The sequence below is a fragment of the Drosophila takahashii genome, chromosome 2R (genome assembly GCF_030179915.1).
Source record: "Drosophila takahashii strain IR98-3 E-12201 chromosome 2R, DtakHiC1v2, whole genome shotgun sequence".
NCBI classification, from domain to species: domain Eukaryota; kingdom Metazoa; phylum Arthropoda; class Insecta; order Diptera; family Drosophilidae; genus Drosophila; species Drosophila takahashii.
Genome location: NC_091679.1, coordinates 22,346,989 through 22,374,349, shown reverse-complemented (window position 1 = coordinate 22,374,349; position 27,361 = coordinate 22,346,989). Strand labels below are relative to the sequence as shown.

The window sequence follows — 27,361 nt, the reverse complement described above, 5'->3', positions numbered from 1 at the left end:
TAATGAACTTATGAGTGGGTACAGCTACAGCCACAGATACAGATACAAGCACAGATACAGATACAAATACGATACGGTGACCTACCAACCTACAAAAGGCAACAGTTTCGAACCGCAACATCGAGCATCCGACATGTTGGCCGCAACGGTGACGTAGGCGTCGGCCAACAGGGCGGGTGGTTGATATTGTTTGTCGGCCGCGTTGGCGGCATCTTTTTGGCCCCATCGCATCAAGAAAACAACACTTTTTTGCACAAGTAACGAGCGATGACGACGGCGATGTTCGACGTCGCAACATTTTGCTTTCGAGCGGACTCCGATTCCGAATGCGAATGCGATTGCGATTCCGCTCACTCGCTCGCCAACGCTTCTGCTGGCTGCTCCGTGTCCGCTCCGCTCCGTTCCGTTCTCTAGAATACTTCTACTCCGTTTGCCGCGATCTCATCCAGTGGATAAGAGCCGGCGGTCGGCGATATAGCCTCCGTTCGAAGCGTGAAAATTATCAAGTTCAAAAACCAATGCGGCGCGGCGAGGGATAAAGAAATTAGCCCAAACAAATATCAGAGATCGTAAAGTGTATTTTTGTGTGCCAGTGTATCTGTGACGCTCAAACAGCAGTGTAACCAAATAGAAAATAAGAGTAATACTACTCGGAGGAACGAATTGAGTAGGTAAACAAACAAGTTAAGCGGCCAACGAAAACAGCAAAAATCCAGTCAGAAAGGTGCGTGCAAGACTTATTTAAACAAATAGAATAAAACCAAACAAAACAAAACAAGCCAAGTTCAGCTAAGTAAATTGCAAATAATGCATTACCAAATTTTGTTGGCTGAAAGGCGGAGAATTTATTTACGAGAAGGAGCGTTTATTTTTGTTAGAAAACGTTTTCGGTCTTTTTGGCGGCGGAAACAACGTCCGATTTTATTCGATATACAGCTCTATATGTCTGCCCCTGCATTGGATCTATATAAATATATGCGTGCGAGGCACGGGTGCTTTGTATACACCACAAAGCCCGTTTGTATTTATAAGATTTTATTTAAATATTCAAATATTCAGTTGTTAACGGCTCGTTAAAGCAAATTGTGCAGCATTCTTGGCCAGCAGCAGAACATAGCAAATTATCGTTAGTGATCCATCGCCATTCCTATGCTCGATTTTGATTTGTAAGTAAGAAAAGCGAACGAAAACAAATCCGCAACCTGCGCGCTTTATATCGAAAAATAAAGACTCGAATAATCATTAAAAATTCTAAAGAATGCGCCAACTAAGCGCCAACGACAACAGAAGTGTGCTCATAAAACATAAATATATATAAAGTGTTTAAATTTAATCAAAACTCTTGACACCCTAAAAAATGATGTCATTAAGTCAAAATCTTAAAAATTTGATATCTTCTTTGGTTAGGAATGTCATTTATCTCAGTTGAACTTCAAGCGTAGAAAACCCCACAGACACTTCTTATCGGAGTCATAAATAAATATATAGCCTGTGGTGTATGTAGAACACAACTGTTTGACTCTCAACCTCGAATTGACACTTTAAGATAAAGTTCTTGCACTACTTCCTTATTTTTTGTGCTCTTTTTTGCTAGAAGCGCATTTTTAAGATGATAATATTGACTGAATTAAAAATTTGACATTCTCTACACAAAGAATTCTAACTATTAAACTTTTAATCCACATATTAGCGGATTGAATTTGAAGTTCAACGATATCTAACTTTATAAGAACATAAGTTGGTTTTTAATAGAACGAAAAATAATTGACTACATTTATATTTGAGTACGTAAAGTCCATAAAAAAAATAGTACCTGAAAATATTTAAATATTAAGAGTAAGCTAAAATATAATTCACTTTAAAGAAGCTGAAACTTTGTAGTAAAATGTCTAGGCCTACCTTTAATTCGCAACTAAATTTAAAAAACAGTTTACAAAACATGGGCAGAACTATAATAGACTTTCCACAGGGTATTGAAACGTGCTGGATTCTTGGTCCGAAAAAGTATTTTCATGGGCAGAACGTGCTGGGGATTGTCACCCGAAGCGAGGGGCAACTGAAACCCGGCCTATGGGGGGAATATTGCCTGCGCCCCACGCGCCCTTTGCGGTTGTCAAACCAATTTACTTAGCCCCCTCTCAAGCTACGGGACTGCGATATGGCAATTACAACCGAAACAGAAGCACAAACTGAAACTGAAACGGAGACACAAATTTAAAGCAATGAAAACGAGGAAAGGTTGTGTACGTGCCTGAAATTATATCGCCTGCCTGACATCCAAATTGGGGACACAACTCCGGCTCTCCGGCAGATTGAAGGGTTAGGAATGACATTTGCATTTGGTAAATCAATTACCCACCCACAAGGGAAAACATTTCGCCTCGGCTCAAGGCCGTTCTCGGGGTGCCTGCACTTCACACGCTTGCACCCATCAATCAGACATCTGGTCATCTATGTAGTACGGCCATATCTCCGCAGCAATGGCACCTCGAGCAGTTCAATCTGTTCGATTCGTCCGTGGCTAATCCCAGAGACAATTCCATCTGTTGGCCTGGCCAGCCATGTTGGCCAGGGTAAGCTTCTCTGGCCGTTCCACAGTTGACAAATGTCAGGGATGTTGCCAGCGGATGACCCCAACTTCCAATTTGCCCGGCTATCTTTGTGCAGTAAAAAGCGCAAAGCTCTTTCAAATGTAAACCCACGAAATGAAGGTCAGAAGTGGGAGTAATCAAGCTATGAATGAAGCAAAAAAAATATTTGGTTGAGGATTAATACCCGCACTCATTGATTAAGTCCCCGAATGAATAGATAAAGTAATCCCCAGTAATTCGGTCCTTGATAAAAATTAATGAACAAAAACAGTGGCTTTGACACTGCTCTTTTGTTTTTTGAGAAGTACATTTCGCAGTGTATAATAACGACCCCGTTCCTCTACTTTGACAACAAGTTCTTGCTCAGCGCAAAACGAAATCGAACTTGTCAAACTGCATTTGCTTGATAAATGCGAATGACTCCAAACGGCATCAATGTGTCGTTAACCAGAAAACGAATTCAATTGGATTTTCAGCCAAGCTACAAAGTATTCGTATCCAAAGAATTTCGAACCAAAACTTATTTGGGTTAATCAAAGCCCGTCAAAATGTATAGCCCTTAAGCAGTTTTTAATTGACGGAGGGGGAGTGAAAGTAAAGAACTTTTGCATAATCGCATAAATCCAAAATCGATGATTTTACAGCGAGGGTTGTTCGTTGAGTAGGACGGTTAAATGACATTTTAATCAAAGGTTATTTAATGAAATAGTTAATTAGCTTGGCATGCCAAGTGAATAAAAATTGAAGATTTATTACACAAAGGCTAAACATTCCAGACAACCTTATTAAATTAAACTTGGAAAGTGAGTAATGTAGGTACCATAAATTCTTAATAGGAACTTTATTATTACATTTCCAATACTAACAGATTTTCATTTAATCAAATTCTATTTATGTTAATAAAAGTATAGACTTCATTTTTTGTTTGCAAGTATAAAGGAGTCTCGTGTTTCAGCACATTACCATTTTCTTGGATTTTTCTTTGAATTTAAACATGAGAATAAGTAGGTTTGAATGGCAGAGTAATTTATGGTAAATGCAAAAATATTAATGCGCAAATCTTTGGATATATGGAATAAATAAAAAATTAATGAGAGTTTTGCTCGTTTATTTGCTTCAATAATGTCATTTTAATCAAAATTTATTTATACCAATAATTTCTTGATTTTATTTATGCCAATTGTTTGATAGAATGTCTTCAATGATTTAGGGTTAAATTAAATTAGATTAAGAACGTATTTCGCCCCTATTAATCATCCTTAACTGTAGCTTAAAGAAAATGTTGCCAGATTGAACGTGAGTGGAAAATAAGTGCAAGACATATTTCCAGAAAGACTCGGCCGGATTCCTCTGCTTATAGCCTGGCTTCCGTTGGCTCGGCAACTATTTATCATCGCCCGTTACCTTCGGCCAGAATTAATTCACTTTTGTGCATTTCCCGCTGCATTCTTTTGGAAATTCTTCAGAAAGAAAAGCAAGCAAAAAGCACCGGAAAACTTATGTTGAAGAAACGAAAACTTTTGTTCCGGCACGAGTTCCGAAAGTCGGAGAACAAAAAGTTGGGAAAGGAACTCACCGATTTCCCCTTTCGGATATCGCGCTGACCACAAGGATGGCAGCGAGTCCATTCAGTGATGCCCAATGGGGCATTAATTAATCCGATGGTCCTCGACTGTCAATTTTTGAAGTATTTACATAAATTTGACATTAATAAACCACGGGCATAATGCCCGGAAGGATCACAAATTGAGTGTGAAATTTTACGCACCATTTAACAGGCCGAGGAAGCAGATCCTTTAAGGTGAAATACGGGCTGGAGTTACGGCAGTCGGGGCTCTCGGGTTCGTAAAGCATTTAGCCCGACTGTCAATTACCCAGAAATAAATTATGAACACGCCCACTCGCCTCCGAGAAGGCGAGGAAATGGAACCAGGCCAGAAGTGAGGCCAAATAGACATCTTCCTTCGTCGTCCTGCGTGTGTACATATGTGTGCAGACATTTCGGAATTATGCTGATATGTTCGCACATGTATACATAATTTTCGCTAGAAAAAGCGCTTAAGCAAGTCGCCTTTCCCGATTCCTTTTCCTCGTTTTTCCCCTTTTCCGGGGCAAAAGAGTTTCGTTCTCACTTAATTGTTGTCTCGTATCAGCCTTACATACGTAGTACATGCCTCACAAAAGATGACAGCAGAATTCATCTTGAGATGTAGCAACTTAAAATTATTTTTTGCGAGGGCATCACAAAAATGAAAAGCGTTCGCTAGCATTTAAATGGTTCAACATCTCACATTACCCACCCATGGGTTTACCCAGGGTAAATAGTCCCGGGAGTGTCGCCATTTTGGCCAAACACAAACCCTGAATATATTAACGAAATCAATTTTACCGCGGCTTGCATATTTGCTGAGTTAGAAAGCAAACATGTTTAGCAGAATTTTACAAAAATATTTGCCATATTTGGATAAATAAATTGTTTTTTTTGGAATTATTGGGAAACAATTAAAATAGTTTGAGCACTTTTCTGTATTATCTAAGTTTTTTATGGTTTCATTTTTTATTCAGCAAACACTTCTATGTTGAGACACATTTTTTAAATGAATCATTTTGTTTTATTAAAAATAAGTCACATTAATGTGTATTAACACATATATTTACTAATATATGTAATATGTATGTAAAGCAATGATGAATGCAAATAAATAATGATATCATAATTATCATTTGCGGCAGTTTTCTATTAGCAATATTCAAAATATTTAGCATTCTAAGTAACATACAAGTATATTTTCATAGCACTATATGTTGAGCCCCTTATAAACAAGCAGTAAATGTAGGCAAGCCCTTTGCGCATCCAAAAGTTCCATTTCAATATTGATATTGAATACATTTCGCCTTTCGCCAGTCGAATCCAATAATATAAAATATTCGCTTTGGCATATGGTTGGGTTTATTCTCTTTCTCAACCTGATGCTTTCCGAGGAGTAACCCATACACTCATACACATGTAAGTGGCACAGACACACACTCACACAGCTGGGACCGAATGTGTAAGTAAGAGCGTTAGACTTCAAAATCGCTGACAAGGATGGGAGGATGCCTGGATTTCCTTCACCTTTTTTTTACGCCGTAGCCGTCATCTTGGTCTTATTGCCAGCATTTTGCAAATGAATAGAAGCCCACATACACACTTACATGGGCCCAACACTTTATGTTTGTTTACAATTTCGTTTCTCTCTTTTTCGCCTCTTCTCTGCACATTTGCATGTGTGTTTATACGGGCCAACTCGCACACACACCGACTCGTGTTTATTTGTTATTGTTAACCTTACCTCAAACACATTTTTATGACATTCAATGGCAGCAGCAGCAGCAACCAACGCGGCGTATGCGTAATTATGTCGATGACGTCACAAGGCGCTAGATGAGCAGACCAGCAAAGTTCCCATTTGCAAGTTCCAAGTTAATTTCCATCTTAGTTTCGGCCCGCCAAAAAACTTCATCGTGGCAACTTCAAAGCTATTTTCCTTGATGAATGAAAACTTTTTACGTTGTCGGCTTTTGCGGCCAGGAAAACCCTTCGCAAACAGTTGAGGGTAGTTTTTTTTGGGGGAGGGGCTGACGTGGATGGGGCTCTTAAGTTCTCCTTCCCGTAGCCAACGCTGAATTTTCAATATAATTTTCCCATCATTTTGCACGAAATTGAAAATTTACGCCCAACTTTATTTTCGCTTTTAATTTGTGTTCCGCCTGCCTTCCCCTTTTACAGCCCTATCAGCTGAGACACACCCTGTCATAAACAGGGTGCTGCATACACTTGGCCAAAGTGTGTAGAATTATTTACAAAGTTCTAGGTTGAATTAATCGGATATATCCTGTATATCTCTTCTCGTTGATTTTCTAAAAAATATTTGCAAAAATACGTAACTAATAAAAAAAAATTGGTTTTTAATGCAGACATAAATTATTTATTTATAAATTATTTCTCCGAGTGGTTAACCATGTGTGTATGCCTGCTTATTAAAATTTGCATAAAACACCTGAGGAGAGAGTCGCAAGGGGAGTCAAAATTTATGTTTAATTGTAATCAGATTGATTCGCTTTTTGGCCGGGGGAATGGGGTGTGCAATTTGTATAATTGATTTAACATTGCGTGTGCCCGAGAGTCGCGGATATAGCTTTTAATTGGGGTAAACTCCGGGGTTTTCCCAGCCTATGAAAATAGGTAAGCAAAACTCCTTGGAATTTCACCTCAGCGAAATCTACATAATAATTTGTAAATGCTGACTTCTTTTAGTTCTCGTTCCCGCCTCAGTCTTGATTCGTGACACATTTTTGTTTTCATTTTCGTATTATTACACTGCCGTTGGTGGGTCTTTTGTTTGGGAAGTCCCGACGCCGCGAAGCCAGCGATAAGGCACGTCTGGAATTGGGTCGTGTTTTGCTCAAATGTTCATGGCGAAACTTTCCTTTTCCCCTGCCAGGTTCGCACTTTTATTAGCCCGTGGCATGGAATTCGTCTGACTTTGACCGAAGTTGCTGCTCCACTTTTCCGCTTTCCCTGGCCGAATATGATGGAGCCAACAATAAAATGTGACATTTCCCTGCCAAAATTATTTGCTTTTCGCTCTAGGTCGCGGACAATTGTTTGTTGGCCGAGAAAAAGGGAAATGGGCCAGGAAAGTGGGTAGAAGTATACCAACCCTTCGAAATCGGGACACACAAAATGTGTAGCATACTTTTTGGCGCAAAACGGGGCAAAAGCGGCGAAAAGCAAAAGGGCAAAGGCTAAAATAAAGCTTAACACTTGGGTGATTCGGATTTATGTTCATTTGACGTATTATTGATGAACCTTTCTAAAATGAATGTTACAAACAGGGAACGTAACTGTTATAAGTTTTATTTTAAAAATCACACTTTAACAGTTATTTTCTGATTTGTAAAGTAAAACTCAAAGAATAACTGTTATTTTTTGAGTTTTATAATAAAAGTTGACAAATAACAGTTATTCGTCGTGATAAAAATAAAACTCAAACTTGATTTATGGCGATTTTGTGGGTAAACAAAATTTTAAAAAAATATAGGTATAAAATATGCGCGGTTGCCTTTTTTAACAAATTTTTAGTAAGTTATAAAAAGCACAGGTATCATGTTTTTTTTTAATTATTTCATTTTTTCAAAAATGTCAAGGGAATAACTGTTATTCATAAAAATCAAAAAATAACAGTTATTTTTTGAGTTTTATTATAAAAATCAAAAAATAAAAATCATTACGGATTTGTAAACTACAATGGCTAATAAAAATTGTGGTGTATTTAAAAAAATTTTAGGACCCTTCTAAGTGCGTGATTTTTTTGTATGAAAAAATTACAATAACAGTTATTTTCGTTCCCTGGTTACAAACTTTTATAATGAAAGGGTTCGTTTCTGTTTATTGAACAAATTTTAAGAATCTAAAAAATAATTTATAGAAGATGGCTTTATAAATAAAAAAACAAGAAAGGAAGCTACCTTCGGCCAGCCGAAGCTTATATACCCTTGCAGATATAAGAATGCTCACTCGGTGCAGTTTCAGGGATTCCAGACTCAGCGTTTCTATTTATTTAAATTTTGTTTGACTGAGAGACTAGTTCGCATAGAAAGACTAGAGAGACTAGTTCGCATAGAAACGGACAGACGGACATGGCTAGATAGACTCGGCGTCTCCTTCACTGCGTTGCAAACATCTGACTGAAATTATAATAACCTCTACAAGAATATAAAAAGAAACTTTTGCATGTTTTCGTTAAATTGTCAAAAAGGTAAAAATTTAGCTTAATAAATGCTTCCCAATAAAATAAGGAAAAAACACATCTCGAAATCAAGGTTTTATCGCAGAAAGCAATTATTCCCCCATACAAAAACTAAGCTCAAACCCAACAGAAAATAGTTGAAGGCAAACTTTCGTTTTCAACTTTCTTTCTTACCCTAAATGAAACAGTTTCCGAATCTAAATGCAAAAGCCCTCATTTCTGGACACAAGAGAACTGTAATTAAATTGCCAAAAAAAAACCTACTTGAAATAGAACCCCAAAAAGAGTGGCAGCCTTCGACACGAAAGCAATTTCAGAGCCACCTTTTGTTGCGGCCATCCATAAAATATAAAACATGGAAACTAAACACTGGAACCACTCCAACTGTGGGCTGTGGGCGGTGGAAAATAACTTTCGCAACATTGCGGCCGTAATAAATGCAGCATTGAAAAGTGCACTTGAAGCGCCATGCATCGATATTTCGAAAAATAATGCCAGCACTTCAATGGAGTCGAGACCCAGCCACTTTCCACCTTCCACTTTCCCCGACCTGGCACACATATAATTTCCCTTCACCCATGCAACTTTTCCCGGCTTCCGTGAGATACGGATCACGGATGCCACGTAAAAAGTTTGGGATTGGGGTCCGAAACCCGAGCTTAAATAACTTTAATAATAATATGCGGTGGTTTGCTTTCGTGGGAAACATTTTTGTAAAAGCATTTTGGAGCCGAATTTTTCAAAAAATGATTTTAAAAATAAATTTGGCTAAAATGGTAATCCCCTCCCTTCCAACAAAATCGATTTCAAAATGTTCTCTAGTCATTTATATTAGAATAAGGCTATGTACCGATAAATAAATAGACTACAATGCACTGATGCCCTGATGTGCATGCTGCAGTTTCTTTAGAAATTGTTCAAATCCTTGTCTGCGTTTCGATAAACGAACAAAGAGCTAGATGCTCCAATTACCGTGGCTCTGTTGATATTGATTAGGCCTGCGAGTCTGATAAATTCATGAGTCTTATAAATTAGAGAGTTCTGGATCTCTATTGCTGTACTTTCCCCCAACAAACAATGGGCTCAGCAAAAAGAACCTCCAGCACAGAACGTGCCACGACTTCACTAGGTTCCCCTGAGAACCGTCGCACTCCACTTTCCGACCGCCTGGCTTAAGGACCTGCCCTACTCACCTCATCTATCCTTGCATACCCTTACCCTTTGCAACGAGTTCCGTTCACTTGGGGAGCTTGTCAATTACAAAAACAGGATATTGGGTGGTAAAGGAATGTATGCCCTTTTAAGACTAAGAACGGAATTAAGCAGTAGTCAATTGATTTATTTAATTCATTTCAATCTGTTTCAATTGGTTGCAGACAATAAGCTCTAATAGCTGCAACACTTTAACAAATTAATTTAATTGCCTCCTTTCTATTTGAAATGGCGGTATTATTTTAATAAACAATTGGTAGGACCTCAATAAGACAGAAGTTCGTTGAGATTCAAGTACTCTTCAATAGAAGAGATAGAATAAAATTAATTTTGGGAAGGAAATTTCAAATATATAAATTAAATTTATCTGCTCAAATTAAATTATTTTGTTTGCATTTCATGCTTTAATTTAATATAAAAAAAAATGTTTTTATAGTTTTCTTTTTAGTAACAAGGAAAAACGAAAAAAAAATGTATTAACGAGATATATTAGGTAGCTATGCTAACTTCTTTATTTTGAATATTTTCAAATTCAATATATACATAAATACATACATATTTTGCACTGCACACTGGGCCAGCCGATCAGATTTTTGGCCAAAAATACGTTTTTCTTTTTTAAGAAAATGACCAAATTGAGTTTGCGATCCTTTTTATAATACATTAAACTAATTTATGCCAAAGTTTCAAAGAATTCGGGCAAGTAGTTTTCTTTTACCATATTTTCAAAGTGAAAAATTCATAAAATATTGATGGAAATGAAAAAAAATTTAGAAGTCAAAGATGCTGATGTTGCTGTTCGACTTCTTTCCGAAACTTGCAGAAGGGATTATTTTCAACAAGTAAAAAATATAATATAGCTCGTATGTCTTACTTGTTTGCTAAAATAAATGTAATTGTTAAATTTTACGCTTTTTTTCAGCAAATGAGTACTTTGCTTTTCGAGTGCCTTCGAGTGCCATCCCCAAATTAGTTCATTCCTTCAAAAAAAAATTCGTTGATCAATTTACTAAAAGCGTAGCCCACCGACTCGATGCGGTTTTGCCTTAGTTGCCGGTAATTTTAGTTTTAATTGAAGGCTTAACTCAAAGTCGAGCTATTTTGAAGAGCTTTGCTAGAGAGCCCAAAAGTATGCCGTACTTTTTTCTTCAGGTTTTAGTGAACATTTGGCGTGATTTTAGTGTGACTAACATCTTAAATCTACTTTTTAAGTACACTAATCGATCATGGTATTTTCCAAACCTATATCTATCTATTTAATCAGGACTATGCAAATAAAAATGTAGCATACTTTTGTGATGACTTCAGAATATGTCAAATTAACATTAAACAAATCAAAAAACAATATTTTTAAACAATTTTTTTTACATAATTTGATTATATAAAACTTAAAAGGTAACAAGAACAAAAAAAAAGAAATTTTTTTTAAATCGATTGTTTGATAAACGTTGATGTGGGAGCCTCCGAAAGTTGCACTTTTTAACGGTTCATAAATCTTAAATGACATAATATTTTTTAGTGATGTTAATTTTTTTTAGTTTGTTTTATCTCATACTTTATTGTTTTCGAAAATGAAAGAAGTGCGCCTTCTAGTTATTTTTTTAAAAATAAAAAACCGAAAAGTACGTAAAATTTTCCGACTTTGGTCTGGATTATCTATATCATATAAAATTCCAAGAAATTTTACTTGTAGTTCGTTGGAAAGTTCAATCTTTTAAGAAAAAAACGCAAAAAACTGCATCCTTCTAACTGTCCTAGAAAAGAAATTACAGATTTTTGGCCAAAAAATTAACTTTCTGGCCCAGTGTGCACTGTCAAAAGAAAATAAAAATTGATAGATAAATATGGTTGAAAGCCGCTACTGCATTCTAGTAAAATATGCATAGGAACTACCGGGTGCTAAATTCACACTGAATAATTTAGCTGCCAATCCCTCCCAATGGGCTAACGAAAAATGAAAATAGCCAAAAATCGCGAGAGTGGCCAATTGCATATTGAAAGGGCATTTCCGCTTCGTCGACTGGCCGGTGATCGAATGGCATTCTTGTACTTGATGTTTTTTACGCTTTGGCTTTCTTGCCAAAGTTGGCCCATTCCCCCACCCCCTCCCTCGACCCTGGCTTGTTGGCCAGGAACAGGACTAGAGCGTTTCGTTAGCTTCAAACGAGCATTTCGGGCCCGCCAGCAAAAAGCTGTTCATAAATTGCATGTTGGCTTTTGTGTTGGCATGTCGCTCCCGTAAACCCCGAAGACCCCGAAGAGTCCGCACAGCCCCCTCATCCACCGTCCGAGTGGATATGTGCCGGTGTGTACTCCATTTGGTTTTTTAATAGACCCTGCTCGCATTTAAACTGTTATGCCTGGCCTGGTCCGCCGGTCTGCTGCGGACTGGGCACAAAGGACCCTGCTCCTGGCCTTATCGTTTAAGCCAAATCAGTGTCGGGCTTTGGCACATATTTCTAGGGCCGTGTGTGTGGGGATCGATGGTTCAGGTGGCCGAAGTAGCCGAGGTAGCGGGGCTAACTTTGGTATAAATTTACAATTTCAGTGCCTGCCCACGGGATCTGAACACCATCAATTTCAGGTAATTCCCTCGCGCCTCGTGGGCGTTTCTCGGCGGCAATTAGCACCACCTTACGGACACATATTAATCGTTTCGTTCAGCAAATGTAATTAAAAACCAGTTAATTAGCAGAGTTTAAGCTTGGGCAAATATTAAACTAAATATTCCTCGACTACACAAAATTAAATATTAAAAAGCCATTCGGTGCGGTTAATTAGCAAGGGTAAATAACGCTCTGTGTATAGTTCATAACATTTAATTTTCGACCGATTGCTAAGTGGCGTGGGCAGAATTCGATAGCGGCCAATGTGCCAAGTGATTTATATTGACGATTAGAATTCGAACACGGAATGGAAACAAACATATGAAGCATTTCTAGTCGGGGTGTTCGATAACGTTTATATCGCCTCCATTACGGAATGACAAATGACGTGAAGATAGGACTGGGAGGTGATGGAACATTGAAAATAATTTATTGCCATTCGAAGATATCTATCCGTCTAACTACAGCCTATAAAACGCTAGTTCAATAGTTGTTTCTCCAAAGATAAGTCGTCGTTTCTTAAAGAAAATATACAGGAAAACTTTGAAGAGGGTATAAGGTATTGGTTATTAATATACAGCATTTATTAATAGTTAATAGGAATGATGATTAGTGATCAAACTAATACTTCGATATTTAAAGAATTTCAAAACATGAAAAATAATTATTTGAAATAATGATTTTATGTGAAATCGATTTTATTAATATGATTTCAAGTCACACTTGATTGGCTAAAGTTAAATAAATATATCTACCCATAAGAAATGAAAGCATAAAAGGGTGTTTAAAAATCGGTCCCAGAAAAATATTGGCTTGATGAACTGTTATTAAATTGCTTGTTCATAATTCAATTGATTTTCCGGGATCTCTGGAGACCAGAAATCCTCATTCTCAGGAGGCACATTAAGAAAACATTTTGTACCTTTCAACTTTAAGAAAAATAACTATTATTGAGAATGAATATGTGTAATTTGGTAATATTTACAACACAAAAAATGAACGGCAAATAATAAAACAACAATTAGCAATACAAATAGAGCTAAAAAAAAGTGCAATTCAATCATTATGAAATGAAATGCCAGGCAAACAAATTACTCAATTAGCAACAGAAATAATTCTCCCAACTTTGGCCAGCATATCGCGTTAATGAGAGCCAGCATTTGGCATTGCTGGTATTAACTATTCATTAATTAAAAAGCCACAGCCCGCTGTCTGTGTTAGTTGTAGCAATTAAAATGAATTTGCACCGGAAATGCAAAAGTTCACAGTTTACCAATTGTTGTTGCTGCTTTTGCCGTTTTCAAATCAAATGGTTTTCTGCTGACTGCAACACATGACGTATACGCAATGCGGTCACAGTTATTATTGGGTTGGCTGAAAGCACGTGTCCCTGCGTGTGTGTGTGAGTGAGTGGGCCAAGGAGCAGCAGATGAAGAAGCAGAACACGTTTTCGAGTGTTTATTAGAACTATTTTCCTGTGGTTTCAGTTTGTATTGTTATGGCTGGGTGTTAGTTATTAGTGCAGTTCGCTGTTCGTCCTTTGGCTTCTGGTTTTTGGCTATGGTATGTGTGTTTTTGCAGTTAGTCGTTATTGCGGCCTGTTGTGTCAAGGGTTGGCGACAAATTTCGCTCTTCCCCTCGCTCCTCACGTAACCCTTGGTTTCCTTTCGTTTGCCGATGTGACATTGTTAGCCGCAGTTGTTCAAGCCGCGTCTCTGCACATTTGTTAGCGCCACGAAAATGGCGGCAGAAAATAGTTCAAAGGGAAAACTCACCTGCAGGCAACATTTCGGCTTGGTTTCATTAATTTGCATATTTAGCAAGTCACTCGAGTTTCGAGCGGCGCACTCTCAATTTCCTCCCAGCTTTTCCGCACTTTATTTTTAGTCAGCCGGCTAACTGCACTTGGCGCTCATCAAAATTCACTGTCGGAAGTGGTGGCTGCCAAAGGAAATCTGCACTTGACTCCGTTTGTTGTACTTGGCCATTAGAAATCTGCATAAATACTATATACAAACATATATAAGCAGCTATATGTGCAGGATGGTCGGAAGCAGATTGCTTCTGCACTGCGGCATCAGCTTATGCAAATGACCCAAGCGAGCCATCTATCATAGGTCAGTGGATTATGCTAATTCTTTATATCTTCCCCTCTCTACCGAAATCCGGGGAAGGGAATGGCGAACGCATCTATTTCAGTTTTCAGTGAACCCTCATCGGCTCAGGAATCTATACTTGAATAGTCTTGGCTTCCGATAAGCTCAAACCGGAGTCGTCATATTGGCATTCAGAAGTCAATTAGTGAATGGCAGACCAAACAAATCGTCAATGATGGCAATCTCTGTAGTACTCGCTTAAATTAATTTAAATGTTGTTGCTCTTTGATATTATACAAGTTAACACAACTACTCGGTTGTTTAAAAATTATAGGGATATTTTATAGTGCAATACAAATGAATATAAAATACTTATCTTGGAAAATATTGAAATTTTAGAGAGTTTACTAAAATGTTATTATCACAAAAAATTTCCAAAAATTTGATATATTATTTTTTATTCTTTAAATTATTATTATCAATCATTATAAGTTTGAATCTGTTTGCAATTATGGTTCTGCCACAGGATACCAAAATATTTGAAAAGCAAGGGGACTATTCGATAGATTTGAACTAAACGTCGAACAAGTTGAAATCTCCTTCAAAGTTCTGAAAGAAAAACTTTCGAACTTATGCTTGGTTGAGCTGATGGGGCTGCAGAAGGGTTTTTGGGATGCACAACGAAAACAATTATTATCAGTGAATTTTCATTTTCCCCTCCCGCCCCCACTTCTCTTCGGACGGTTTCCGCTTTTCTTCTTATTCTTAACCTCGAAATCAATTATTCCCAGTTCGTTTAAATCATATTAATTATAAATTGAGTATAACGAAGCGAGGCAAAGCCGCTTAAGGAAAAGAGGAACTGAAATGCAAATTTACTCAGACGCTGGCTGAATTTCTGATTACTTGACTTGCATTTCAAATTTGCTCGGACCGAGATTACGAAAAAAGTTGTTAGGCCAAAAACTTCGAACATGGAAATGCAATTCGCCTCCGTTAAATCAGCTTAGACCGATTTTTCCTGAGAATGTGCAAGCATAAGGAAACCCTAATCGGATTAGAGTTTGGCAAACTTAAGGTAGACCAAATGATTACCGAGAATCAGCCGAAAAATAGTTTGGAAATTCGTGTCCGCCACATGTGAAACTTTGTAAGCGGTGGTTTTCAAACACTTCGAAAAAAGTTTTATAGTTTATTTATATTTTTGGATCTAGTTAAGATTGAATTTTAAATATTTCTAAGCCAATGTAATTTAAAATCTATAATGAAAAATAAATATATTAAGAAGACTTCAAACTGCCTTTTCAATGTGCACTATCAATCTGATGTTGGGAATTATTGGCCATCGAGTAGCAAACATTGTGCTGGCTTTGTCGGAGCACTCGAGTGTGGTATCAGTTAATTTTGGAATCTGTCAAAAAGCATTCAGCGAATTAAACCCAATTGGCACAGCCACCACAGGGAGAAGGAGTTTCCGCAGGAGCAGCAGCAGCCAGCCAGCAGGCAAATAAACATGGCACATGACACTGGATTACATTTCATTTCATTTCACATTTCCCCAACAGCCACCCACAAAAGGGTGGCAGACAGTAGTCGGTGGTGGAAAAGCCAAACTGGCAAAATGGCAAACTGGCAGCAGTCAGGTGGCGCAGAGACTGCTAAATTTTCAAGTGCAGCAGGCAGCTCTTTTAGGCGCAGCTCGTGGAAATTGGACATGAAAATGAAAGGCGCCGAGGGGCGGGGCTTTCGGGGAGAAAAAGCGGGGGAAAAGCGCACGGAACGTGGCAGTAATGCAGCAGCAAGTGGCACAAGTAGCAGCTGCCACAATTTGCTGCAGAACGAAACAAGACCAGACTCCCCAACGAACTGGCGATTCCCTCGAGGAAAAAGAGGACCCGAATTAGATGACCGCAACGTGGTAGGTCAGACCAAAATCTGCTCGTTTTAAAAGTTCACAGAAAATCAACTAAGTCAGGAATAATATAAATAAATATTTAACAAACAAAATATTAAGGAAATTTGTATTTCTTTTTATTATTTCAAATTAAAAAAATTTATAACTTGTTTGGTTTTTTAGCTTTAGAGTAGAGTTTCACTTACGACTAGGGTTGTTCAAAAATCGATAGTGGACACTATCCATGTTTTTGGCTATCGATAGTGGATACTATCGATACTATCGATAGTATCAAAAATTAAATAAAATAAAAAACCAATTGTAAAAATACAGGAAAATTATCAAAACAAAATTATTGAAAATGTGTGGTTGACTCATAAAAATTATGGGGAAAGAAACGATCTAACTTTAACAGCGATTAAAGTGCAACAAAATTCGATGTTGAGCCTTAAAAATTAAAATACCGTCGCGTTCTTAAGTATATACTTTAAAATACTTTTTATACCCTTGCAGAGGGTATTATGATTTCAGTCAGAAGTTTCCAACGCAGTGAAGGAGACGTTTCCGACCCCATAAAGTATATATATTCTTCATCAGCATCACAAGACGAGTCGATCTAGCCATGTCCGTCTGTCCGTCCGTCTGTCCGTCCGTCTGTCCGTCCGTCTGTCCGTCCGTCTGTCCGTCCGTCTGTCCGTCCGTCTGTCCGTCCGTTTCTACGCAAACTAGTCTCTCAGTTTTGAGCTATCGGGATAAAACTTTCCCAAAAGTTTTCTTTCTATTGCAGGTAGTATATATGTCGGAACCGACCGGATCGGACAACTATATCATATAGCTCCCATAGGAAGTATCGGAAAAAAAGGTGAAAAAAATTCTAGCTTCGGTGTTTTTTGAAATATTACCTTCTACTTTTGGGGATGTTTTTTTTTAAATATTTCTGAATTTCGATTTAAATATTAAAAAAATGGGACGACTATATCATATAGCTGCCATAGGAACGATCGGAAAATTAATGGAAAAGTAATAGGAAATAAATTCAAGCTTCTTTGGTTTTTATTGTATTCTCTTCTACTCTAGGATATGACTCTTTTAAAATATTTCCGAATTTCAATTTTAATTTGATCAAAATCGGACTACTATATCATAAGCTGCCATAGGAAAGATCGAAAAATGAATGGGAAACAAATTATAGCTCCGTTGATTTTTATTGTATTCCCTTCTACTCTAGGATATGATTTTTATTTAATATTTCGGAATTTCGAATTTCGGAATTTAACAAAAATCGGATGACTATATTATATAGCTGCCATAGGGAAGGATAGAAAAATTAATGTCAAAACAATACGAAATTTAAAATATTTGCCATTTGTAAGTTAATGGGAATGATCTGTAGTAGTTAGATAATCTCCATTTGTTGCGAGAACTTTCTCCTTATCAACAATGAAAAGAAGCATCAATCAGCTTCTGGCCAATAAACTTTGTTCATCTAAGTATGAGTTTATTTGAACAAGAAAAAGTTCACCTTGTTCTCAATTATGTCAATAAAATCGACGAGTGTCAGCGGTGAAAATCGCTTTTTCCATTTGCTGATGGACTTTTATTTTTGCGGAGTCATTAAGCGAGTTATCCGGTACATTTAAATTCCCAACGAATAGATGAGGATTTAAGAGAGACCACAAAGAATATTTATGGCAGAAGTTCTGAGTCCGAGCGGGCGAAAGCAGCGGGGTCCTAAGCCGCCCAGTTTTCCGAGCTACCCCGACGGACTTTAGAGTGCAAGGGAAATGCGGAAAATGGACCGTGGCCCACTCTAAGTAGTTCGTCTGCCCAAGTGTCAAAGCGTCGCCAGCCGCAAGTGTAGCATACTTTTCGAGCGGTCAGTCTGTGCGGCTGTGTGTATAATATATATTGTATACTATATCGCTGTGTGTGTGGCCCGGTCCGAGTGGGGAATTGTTTCGTTTTCGTTTCGAAATGAAAGAAAATGCTGTTTAATGTGCTTTTTATTATTTACATCCGCGGCCCGAGGAGCAGGGAAAACAGCCCCTAACAAGCAGGCAGCCCAACCCCCTTTTCCCCTAACCGCAAACTCATCAACGTTTCTTTATTTTTTCTGCATTTCCCCCGTTTTTTGTTTTTTTTTTTTACTTTGTATGTGGCACAGTTCCGGCTGCGAGGCTTTCATTTCTATGCAAATTCTTAATGCCGCAGGCGCAAAATGTTTTTATTGTATTTAGTGGAATTATTCACGCCAAACTAACTTTTGTCAGGCTACAGAAAAGGGAATAGGTTCATGTGTCTTGGGTTTGTTTTGATTTTCAGCAGACGCAATTTCTTTGATGCCGCCACATTTTTAATGGGTCGAATTGGCCTTTGTGGAAATCCCCATCCCCACCTGGCGTCTTCGTTTAATTTCCATCCGAGGTGTTCCGGAAAAACTGACATGTGCTTTGAGCTTTTTTGATTGCCGGCAATCAAGTGTAATGACAAACAGTGCAAATATTTTCTTAAATCACTCGGTCACCCCGCAAAACCCCGCCATAATGCACAAAGAAAGGGAAAATAACAATAAGTCGCGCGAAAATCAAATCAATATTATCGATCCCCGCACTCAAGAACTGCACAGTATATATATAACTATAAATGATTCCATGTTATAATTATATAATTATTGCCTTGCAAGGAAGCGACAAGTATTTGTCAATTGAAAGGAATCAATGGGGGTGCTGAGTACGGTCATACATACGAAGAATAAGTATTTGATATTAAATTTTTCTTTAAAGCTGAAAATTAAAGTAAATGTTCCATAATAGTTATTATTTTTGTATCCCTTACTGGTAGAGTAAAAGGGTATATTGTTTTCTTCAAAAAGTATGTAACAGGTAGAAAGAAGCGACTATATCGTTCTCTTTTGTTTTTAAATATAGCAATGGAATCTATGTTCCTTTAAATTTGTTACGGATTACTTACCCCCTCCATTTATTATATTTTTATCGTTTGCGACCACATAAAGTATATATATTCTTGATCAGCACCAATAGCCGAGTCCATCTAGCCATGTCCGTCTCTCCGTCCGTCAGTTTCTATGCGAACTCGTCTCTCAGTTTTCAAGCTATCCCGATGAAACTTTCCCAAAAGTCTTCTTTCTATAACAGGTAGTACATAGAAAGAAATATAAGAAAAGTCATTGTAACTAACAAGTAGGCGTTTTGATTTTTGACAACTTACAAACCACCTTTTAAATAGGACATAATACAGCTGCAATCCCTGGAACTAAACCGATCGAGTCAGCATTAAATTATACAAAGATAGTTACTAGTTACTAATAGTTAACTTAATATATACTGTGTTTATACGATGCCGAATTCACGCTATCATTTCACGCTTTCGGCCGATTCGTGCTTGTATAAACGCCATTTCGTGAATTCGGCAACACACGAAAGTTGACTATGATTTCAGCCCAAAAGCGTGATTTGGTGATATGCAGTATGGTAACTCTGTAAAAAATGATCGACGTTGCCAGATTGCTAGAAATTGAAGGCCTTTTATAGGCTATATCTCTAATCAGTGGTATTAAAAATTAGATATTTTTGCCGGTCCGGCATCCCTATCAGCTGAGAGTGAATAAAAGCATGAATTCTCGGCTGTCGTATAAACAGGGGTTATTTCTATTTCGCGCTTTCAAGAAATCGTGATTGCTATCGTATAAACATAGTAATAGTTACGTGTATTTTGTTTTTGCTTTGGGTTTGTGTCTTTGCTAATTGTGTGTATTTTGTTGTTACTTAGTAGAATTGACAATTTTGCTGGTTGGGGCCAGTTTTACAATTATTACAGTTGATTTTACCAAGTTTTTTTTTGTGTGTAGCAGTAGGTAATAATAATTATAATATATAATATACATATACATATAATATATTTCTAAATCATGAAGTCTCGTGGATTTTTCAGTCAATAAGCTATAACATTTTACTGCATTAGAAATTTATCCTACGAAACTAAAGTAGTCCTAATACCGACCACCATTCATAACATGGCCAATCGTGCTTTGTTAATTAATTAAGCGAAGCTATCTAAACGAACTAATTGAGGGTGGGCTACTGCAACCTGTTGTCCCGCCTGCCACCCACCTGCCACCTTATTGCATAACCTGATAGCCCCTTCAAACGACAGCAAAATCTTAATTGTCAATCAATTTCAGCTTATTTAACATTCATGATCCGAGTATCAAGCAGAATGGACAATGTGGCCGAACGGGAATGAGAATGCGAATGGGAACGAGAATATGAGAATTTGAGCTCAAGAGATGCCGCCAATTCCTGGCAAGCTCTTGCGTAACTCGAGTCGCACTATATGCTACTATATGGCACTATATGGCGACGGTGCATGCATATCGGGGTATATGGTGCATGGCTGGCAGCGACAACGTTGCGTATGAGCAACTTTGAATAATTAACTCACTTCAATGGCTGCCAAGCGTGCTGCGGTGGTTTGGGTCCTCCATTTCGTGCATACATATAGATATTCTCGATTCTCCCTATACCCTCGATATATCTCGGCTCCTGTCCCTTGATGTGGAACGTAATAAAGTGATGTGACGGGGGAAGTGCGCGGGTGTGGTGGAATATTTTGCTGACAATATAAATTGCATTTTGGCCATTGTCACTTGGCCCAATAACTTGGCAGCGAAAAAGTCCCACCAACCAAACATCGAAAGCCATAAAATAGTTGAAATATTTTTTAATCAATTTGGCAGCGGGTGACCTCTAAAAAGTTTCAATTTAAGGAAAATGAATAAACGCTTTGCAGCTTACACAAATCATCGAGCCGGAGAAGTTTTCCGATTGAGTGAAGCCCGGGAAAATCTAATTATTAAATTCTTCTAGGGCAATATTTACTTTTGACTGGGGCGGAAATGTATGTTTGCGCAATCATGGTGGTGTAAATACATTAAAAGCAAAGATAAGGGAAATCCTAAGAGATTTTGTAGTGAAATGATTTGTGTAGTAGTGTAGTGTAGGTTAAATATATATATTTTTTGTTTCTTGAGCACTTTATTGAACTCGACGTCACTTTTAGTTGGTTATAAATATATTTTGTTTGTTTATTTTTTTAGCTTTTTGATCAAAATTAAACGATTACTTGTAAGAACATCAGATCATATGGTTTACTCCAAGAAAATGTTGATGTGTTGAAGAATTCCCGAATTGATTCCGTCTTTAAAGGTTACCTTTTTGTCACGAGTCGCACTGTATGCCGACCTAATCAAATATGTGGAAGTAAAATAATTGCCCGCTGAAGCCTGCTGAGAATGTAACGCAATTTGGCGATAATTAAAATTATGCCTGCTGTTGGCCATCTAAAGGGGGATGGGGAATGGGGGATGGGAGGTGAGGGGCTGGACGGGGTGGGATGTGTCACGAATAACGCTTTAAGCGGCTTATAGGCCTTCCCGCTGCCCCTCCCCCAGGGCCGCCCCTCGAAAGGAGCAAGGCCACGTCGAATGTAATTATCATTAGTAGAGACATTGCTGAACAATTTTTGCGTGTCCGCACGTACACGGTGTTCAGGACTCAGGACTCGCGACTCGGGGACTTTGGAGTCCTCGGACAACACGGAAGGGGCCAGGCCAGCCTAATCTCTGGCGAAACAAAGGCGGCCACGCCCCCTCTCCAGCCCTTTTTGATGTTTGCCCTTGGCAGCTGTTCAAACAAATTACAATACATTCGCAATTGTTCTTACAGAGCGGCGGACGTTTGATTGATGAAAAGGCATCAACAAGTACAGCGGCAACAATGGCATTAAGATCTTAACAATTTAAATCAACAAACACCAGAAATAAATTCGACCCGAAAACGGGAAAGAGAAAACACAAATAGCGCGGGGAAATTAGCGCACTTAAAGTGATTCATTGATAACTTTTTGGCACGCCATCAGACAAAGTCAGTATGGTTATAATCCCCAGTCCCAGTCGCAATCCCATCACCATCGTCATCATCATCAGAGCAGGTCTAATCAGTGTCACACGCCATCGAAGTGGGCCAAAGCCCAGGCGATATTCCGAAATAAAAGCCAAATGGCCGGTATGAGGGGGGAGTAACTGTCAAGTGCACGGATAATGGGTTAATGCCATTAGGTGCAGGGTAATCAGGGTCTGTGTTGTGGGAGAATAGATCCGACGCGGTTAACCCGTCATTTCCCGTTTTGGCAGATGCAACCGATGCCTGGTCACATTGATTGAGCGACCCCTAACCAACATGAAGTGCACTAGTTAGGATTTTCCCATTGGATTTGGATTGAATTACTTTTGTTAAATTCCTTTTTATACTTTGGATACAAACAAAAGGTTTACAAATCATTGTAAGACCCTGTAAATATCGCATTATTTAAATTATTAATTATAATACTTAAAATAATTAGATCAAACTACGTTTGTATTCCTTAGACTTACAAAATATTTCAAATAGACATGCAGAACAATTCAAATAAACTTTCCACCCGTAGCAGGGGTTCCCATACTTATCTTCCAATTTGCATATACAAATTTAAGTGAACAAATTAAGGGCGGAAACCGCTTCGCCATCGAGTGCTGTGTAAACAAGTCCTGCCAGGAATCACTCATCCCTAAGCAAATCAAAAACCCAAGACCGGGGACTCCCCGTTTTGTTGAAATCTCTTCCTTTACCTCGCTCCTTTTCGGATGAGTGGGAGTTGAGAATACACTCGACGTTGCCAGGCATTTTAGTTTGATTAAAAACATGGCCCAGGAGAGAAAAGTGGGACTGTGGGGGTATAATCTCCAATGCTTATACTAGTATCAGTCTGCGCCTGCTGGCGATTGATATGCAGATATAATGGGACAGCAGTGGATGGAGTTGGATTTACCGCCAACACCTTGGCAACTCTGCATCTGCCAGGGCTGCCATGTATGTAGGCCACGGCACTGTCTTCGCAAACAGACACAGAATCGCACACCTGGAACCTGAATGAAATTATTCCATTGAATGCCAAGGAAAGTACAGCATGAGAAAACTTTTTCCATATGCACAAGAAAAATGGAGAAATGGAGGAGGAGCACCGGGGGTTGGAGAAAAACTGAGTGCCGCATGCAGTCAACTGTCAACGATTTTCCTTTTGCCAGCATTTTGTCCTAGATTTCATTATTGCCAGCAAATTAATTGCACACCGAGCCCAACACAACCCGCTTACTACCCATACACTTGAAAAAAATTTGTTTAGATGGTTATGATATGTACGGCATCAATTCCAAGTTTATGTTAATCTTTCAATTTAATAATCAATTTTTAAACTTAGAGCCACACTTCTTTAATTTGCACTTAGCCTTTTATAATTTCAAATAATAATAGATATGTAGAGGATCTGTGACCCATCTGTTAAGTTTCTCTAAGTGCATTCATACCTCGGTGGGTTATGAATAATTCTGTTTGCTGTTGGCTTGACCGACTAGACACGCCCACGCCTGCCAAAGGACGACTACTAATTGCCCGTAATGAGCCAGTATTGCGGACCAAGAAAGGGTTTTAAAGGCAGTGGAAAGTGACCTTCTTGGAGACCACTTTCTTCGACGGCTGCCGTTGGTTTTGTCCTCTACCCATTCAACAAATGATTCAGTTAAGCTATTTTCAGTCTAATCAAGTTGACTTTTATACGAGACATTCCCTGGCATTATCTGCAAACTTTCCAAAGAGCTTCGGCGAGGCCAACCAACCAGCCAGCATAAGCCTTATCAAGGCTAAGAGCGTGCGACTGGCTCTCAGTGACTAAGCCGAATATTACGCCCATAAAAATGTTACTTTAAGCTGATAACAGACGAGAGCACGGAATGCCAGCGGAAGGAGAGCAGTCGAGCATGCGAAATCCTTCTGCGAAGCAAAAATATAATCTCAATGAGCAAAATATGGAATTATTGCAAGCAGAAATGCCCAAGAATCACTCTCGAAAAACTTCGGCACCAAAATTTATTTCGAAGCAGTTAAACAACAGAATTTATCAAAAATCTGGCTTAAAAAGGGTTTTGATAAAATAAACAAGTAGTAGTACAAATAAATAGAGGTTTACTACGTTATTAATGCCACAACTTTAATCGGGTTAATTAAAAGAATTTATTTTGGAAACATACACAGTTTCAATAAATTAAAACATTAATTTTATCTTAAAAATCTAAAGTTTTAAGTTGTCTAGCTGCATGTTTTAAACTGTTTAAGTATACCCTTTCACAAAACAAATTCCAATACCCTGGATCCTTGCAGATACACATAGATACCCATGCACAGCCATACTTTACATACTCCACATTTGCATAATAAATTCATTATCCCTGTCCCTGACTGTCGCAAAATTCATATTTCATAAAAGTGAGCGATTTTCATTATGCCGCACTCCTTAAAAGTGACTCTCCCGTAGTGCTTGAATTTCATAAAAATGCGTGAAGCTCAACTACACTCATAGAAATTTTCCGGTAAAATCGCCCTCAAAACAAGGAAAATCGCCCTAAAACGGGGGTCAATGGCGACTAGGCAACAAAATAAGGGCAAATTGCCCTAAAAATACGGGTGAATTTGTCATACATTTAGGACGATTTTTCGTAGATCTAGGGCGATTTTTCTATTTTCAAAGGTAATTGCCCTAAAAATAAGAAATGAGACCCTTAAACTAAAGGCAGTTTCCTTTAAATCCAGGGCGATTTTTTTGGACTTATAGGCGAATTGCCCTGGAAATCGGAAAAAATACCTTTAAACTAAAGGCAATTTTTTATAAATCTAGGGTGTTTTTCTGGATTTTAAGGCGAATTGCCCTAGAAATAAGGAAAAATATCCTAAAACTAAAGGCAGATTTTCATAAATCTAGGGCATTTTCTCTGGATTTATAGGTGAATTGCCCTAAAACATGCAAAATGCTCCCCAAAATTTCACGGCCATTTTTCATAAATAAAAATACAATTTTAATATATATTTTTTTTGTTTTTATATTTTTCTTTGTTGTTATTTACATTAACTACAAATATATTTACACAATTTATAGGTTTACAAATTTACATACTCTCCTATTCTTATTGCTAAATGGATTATATCGGGTTTAAAAATTATAAATAATAAATAACTTTAAAAGAAACGGCTTCCCGAGTCTGCAATGGCGTGCTTCGCGTTCTTGCTCCCGGCGTCCTTTTTTCTTCTTGCTGTCGGCACCAACACTGAATGGATCGCAAGCCAATTTAAAGTTGATTGTATCTCTATTAAATGAAAACAGTCTAATTATTATATGATAATAGAAAAAAAGAGAAGCACTTACCTTCAGAGCTTTCCAAAAATTTGAGCAGGTTTATTTCCTGTTGCTTCCTTACTCCTGCTTTTATTAAGTCCGAAAAGTGGTTTGCGAAAGCTGGATCTGAAAAGCGTTCTCGATCTAAAAAAAAAAAAAGAAAAAATTGTTAGAAATTAATATAAAAATGCACAACCAACACACACAATTTTCATTTAGCCTGCGGTTGCGTTTGCTGCTACTCCTAGAAAAAAAAAGAAGCAGAAAAAGCAAATTTCGAGCACTGACGAAATGTCGCAATAGAAATTTGGGGGCTGTTTTGGCATATGCACTTATGAATGCGGTTTGTCCGGTGCATAAATACAGATTTCTTGTAAATATATACATATGTATGTGTGTATTCTGTTGCATCATCTTTTTAAATCAAGCATTATTTACATATACACATACATATATGTATACTCTTATTAATGATCTTACTTTGTTCTGCCACACTTCCAAAACTTCCGCTTCTGGACCGACTAGTTGAACAGGAATTTCTCCTCGTAGCTGCTTCCACTCAAATTTTTTAAAGTTTCCGCTGCATTTTCCTTTGTTACAGATATGTAAATTCAATTAGTTATTAATATCCAAATTGCACAATTATATATGTCTGTACTCACCAGAAAACAGAGAAAGAATCGCCTCCCAAGTCCCTTAATAGCGTTTACATTTTTCACTTTTTCACAAACAAAAGGTTTCATACAAACACGTCTTTCACTGCCAAGCGCCCGAAAAATTATGACAAAGTCTAGACAATGCAACTCTTTCTACCCCCACCCTTGCCACTGCAGCGGACGAAAAGTAGCAAAGAAGAAGAAAAAGGGTGGACTTCTCTAAAGTCAAATGCGCTCAGCATCAAAATTCATAGAAAAAGGTCCGCCCTAATATACACACACATTCACTTGTTTTGACCTGTCAACCACACACACATACACACATGTATTACATATGTATCCATTAATTGCGTCTTAAAATTTCGTTTGACTCTTCCTTGTTTTTAGGGCAATTTCAGAACATTTTTTTTGCTATTTTGTTCTACGTTTTAGGGCGATTTCGCCCTAAAAAGAAGGAATTACTTTTGGAGGCGACTCATAAAAATTCGCCCTAAAAAACACGGAAAATTTGCCTTTTTGAAAAAACTAACCCTAAAAAATATTTTCCATGGCGATTTTTCGTATATTTAGGGCTAGCCACCCGTATAATAAGAAAATTTTCCTTAGTTTTAGGGCGACCTCGGTTTTAGGGCGACTTTTCTAGTATTTAGGTAAAAATTTCTATGAGTGTATGGCAACCATCGTCGTCATGATGACAAACGATGAGCAATATGCCAGACCGCCTCTCTCTTCCCGCAGCGGCACCCACACTTTCCCCGGCTGGTAGACCAGCGAAAGTGCATAAAGTGCATTGCTTAAATTGAACTTTGCGCTGCCAACACAATCTGCTGCTGCAGCCGGAGGGCCAGACCGCAGAGACACCTCCCCAGGAAAACCTGCGCAGTCCCCGGGTCCCCGAGTCCCCAGAACATGACACCGCCGGCGATAGCGTAACCGATGAACCAAAGGCTCGGGACGGTGGTGCCTGACCGAAAAGTGCAAATGTCGCATATTAAATTAACGCTGCTAGTTGACAGGCACCCCCTATCCCATGGAACACCCCGCTACCCAGCTACCGAGGTCCAAAACAAATTAGTCGAAGCGTAAAGAAGCAGAGCATAACCGCCACAACGATAAAATGGAATTAAAAATTGCCGATCGAAGGTATCAATGTGTATTTTGACTTGTCAACGCTGCAATTTGTTTGATTTTTTCTAGAAAACAGGGTTTTATTATAAATGTCAACGAGTGATAGT

General features: G+C 38.2%; 1 protein-coding gene and 1 long non-coding RNA gene across 3 annotated transcripts in view; one reads left to right on the top strand and one right to left on the bottom strand.

Moving 5' to 3' along the window:
* Positions 1–368: 368 nt before the first annotated feature.
* Positions 369–27,361, top strand: part of KCNQ (KCNQ potassium channel) — a 46,928-nt gene continuing 19,935 nt past the window's right edge. The window contains exon 1 of the mRNA XM_070213214.1: positions 369–724. The gene's annotated coding sequence lies outside the window, so the exon portion shown is untranslated. The remainder of the gene's footprint in view (positions 725–27,361) is intronic.
* Positions 25,194–26,620, bottom strand: LOC123002500 (uncharacterized). Of its 2 annotated transcripts, XR_011418141.1 has the most exons (4): positions 26,133–26,620; positions 25,951–26,060; positions 25,501–25,614; positions 25,194–25,441 (listed from the first exon to the last, which is right to left on the bottom strand). It is a non-coding gene; the product is annotated as an uncharacterized lncRNA (long non-coding RNA). The 2 variants fall into 2 exon arrangements; XR_006412119.2 differs by lacking the exon at positions 26,133–26,620 and having other exon boundaries at positions 25,951–26,086.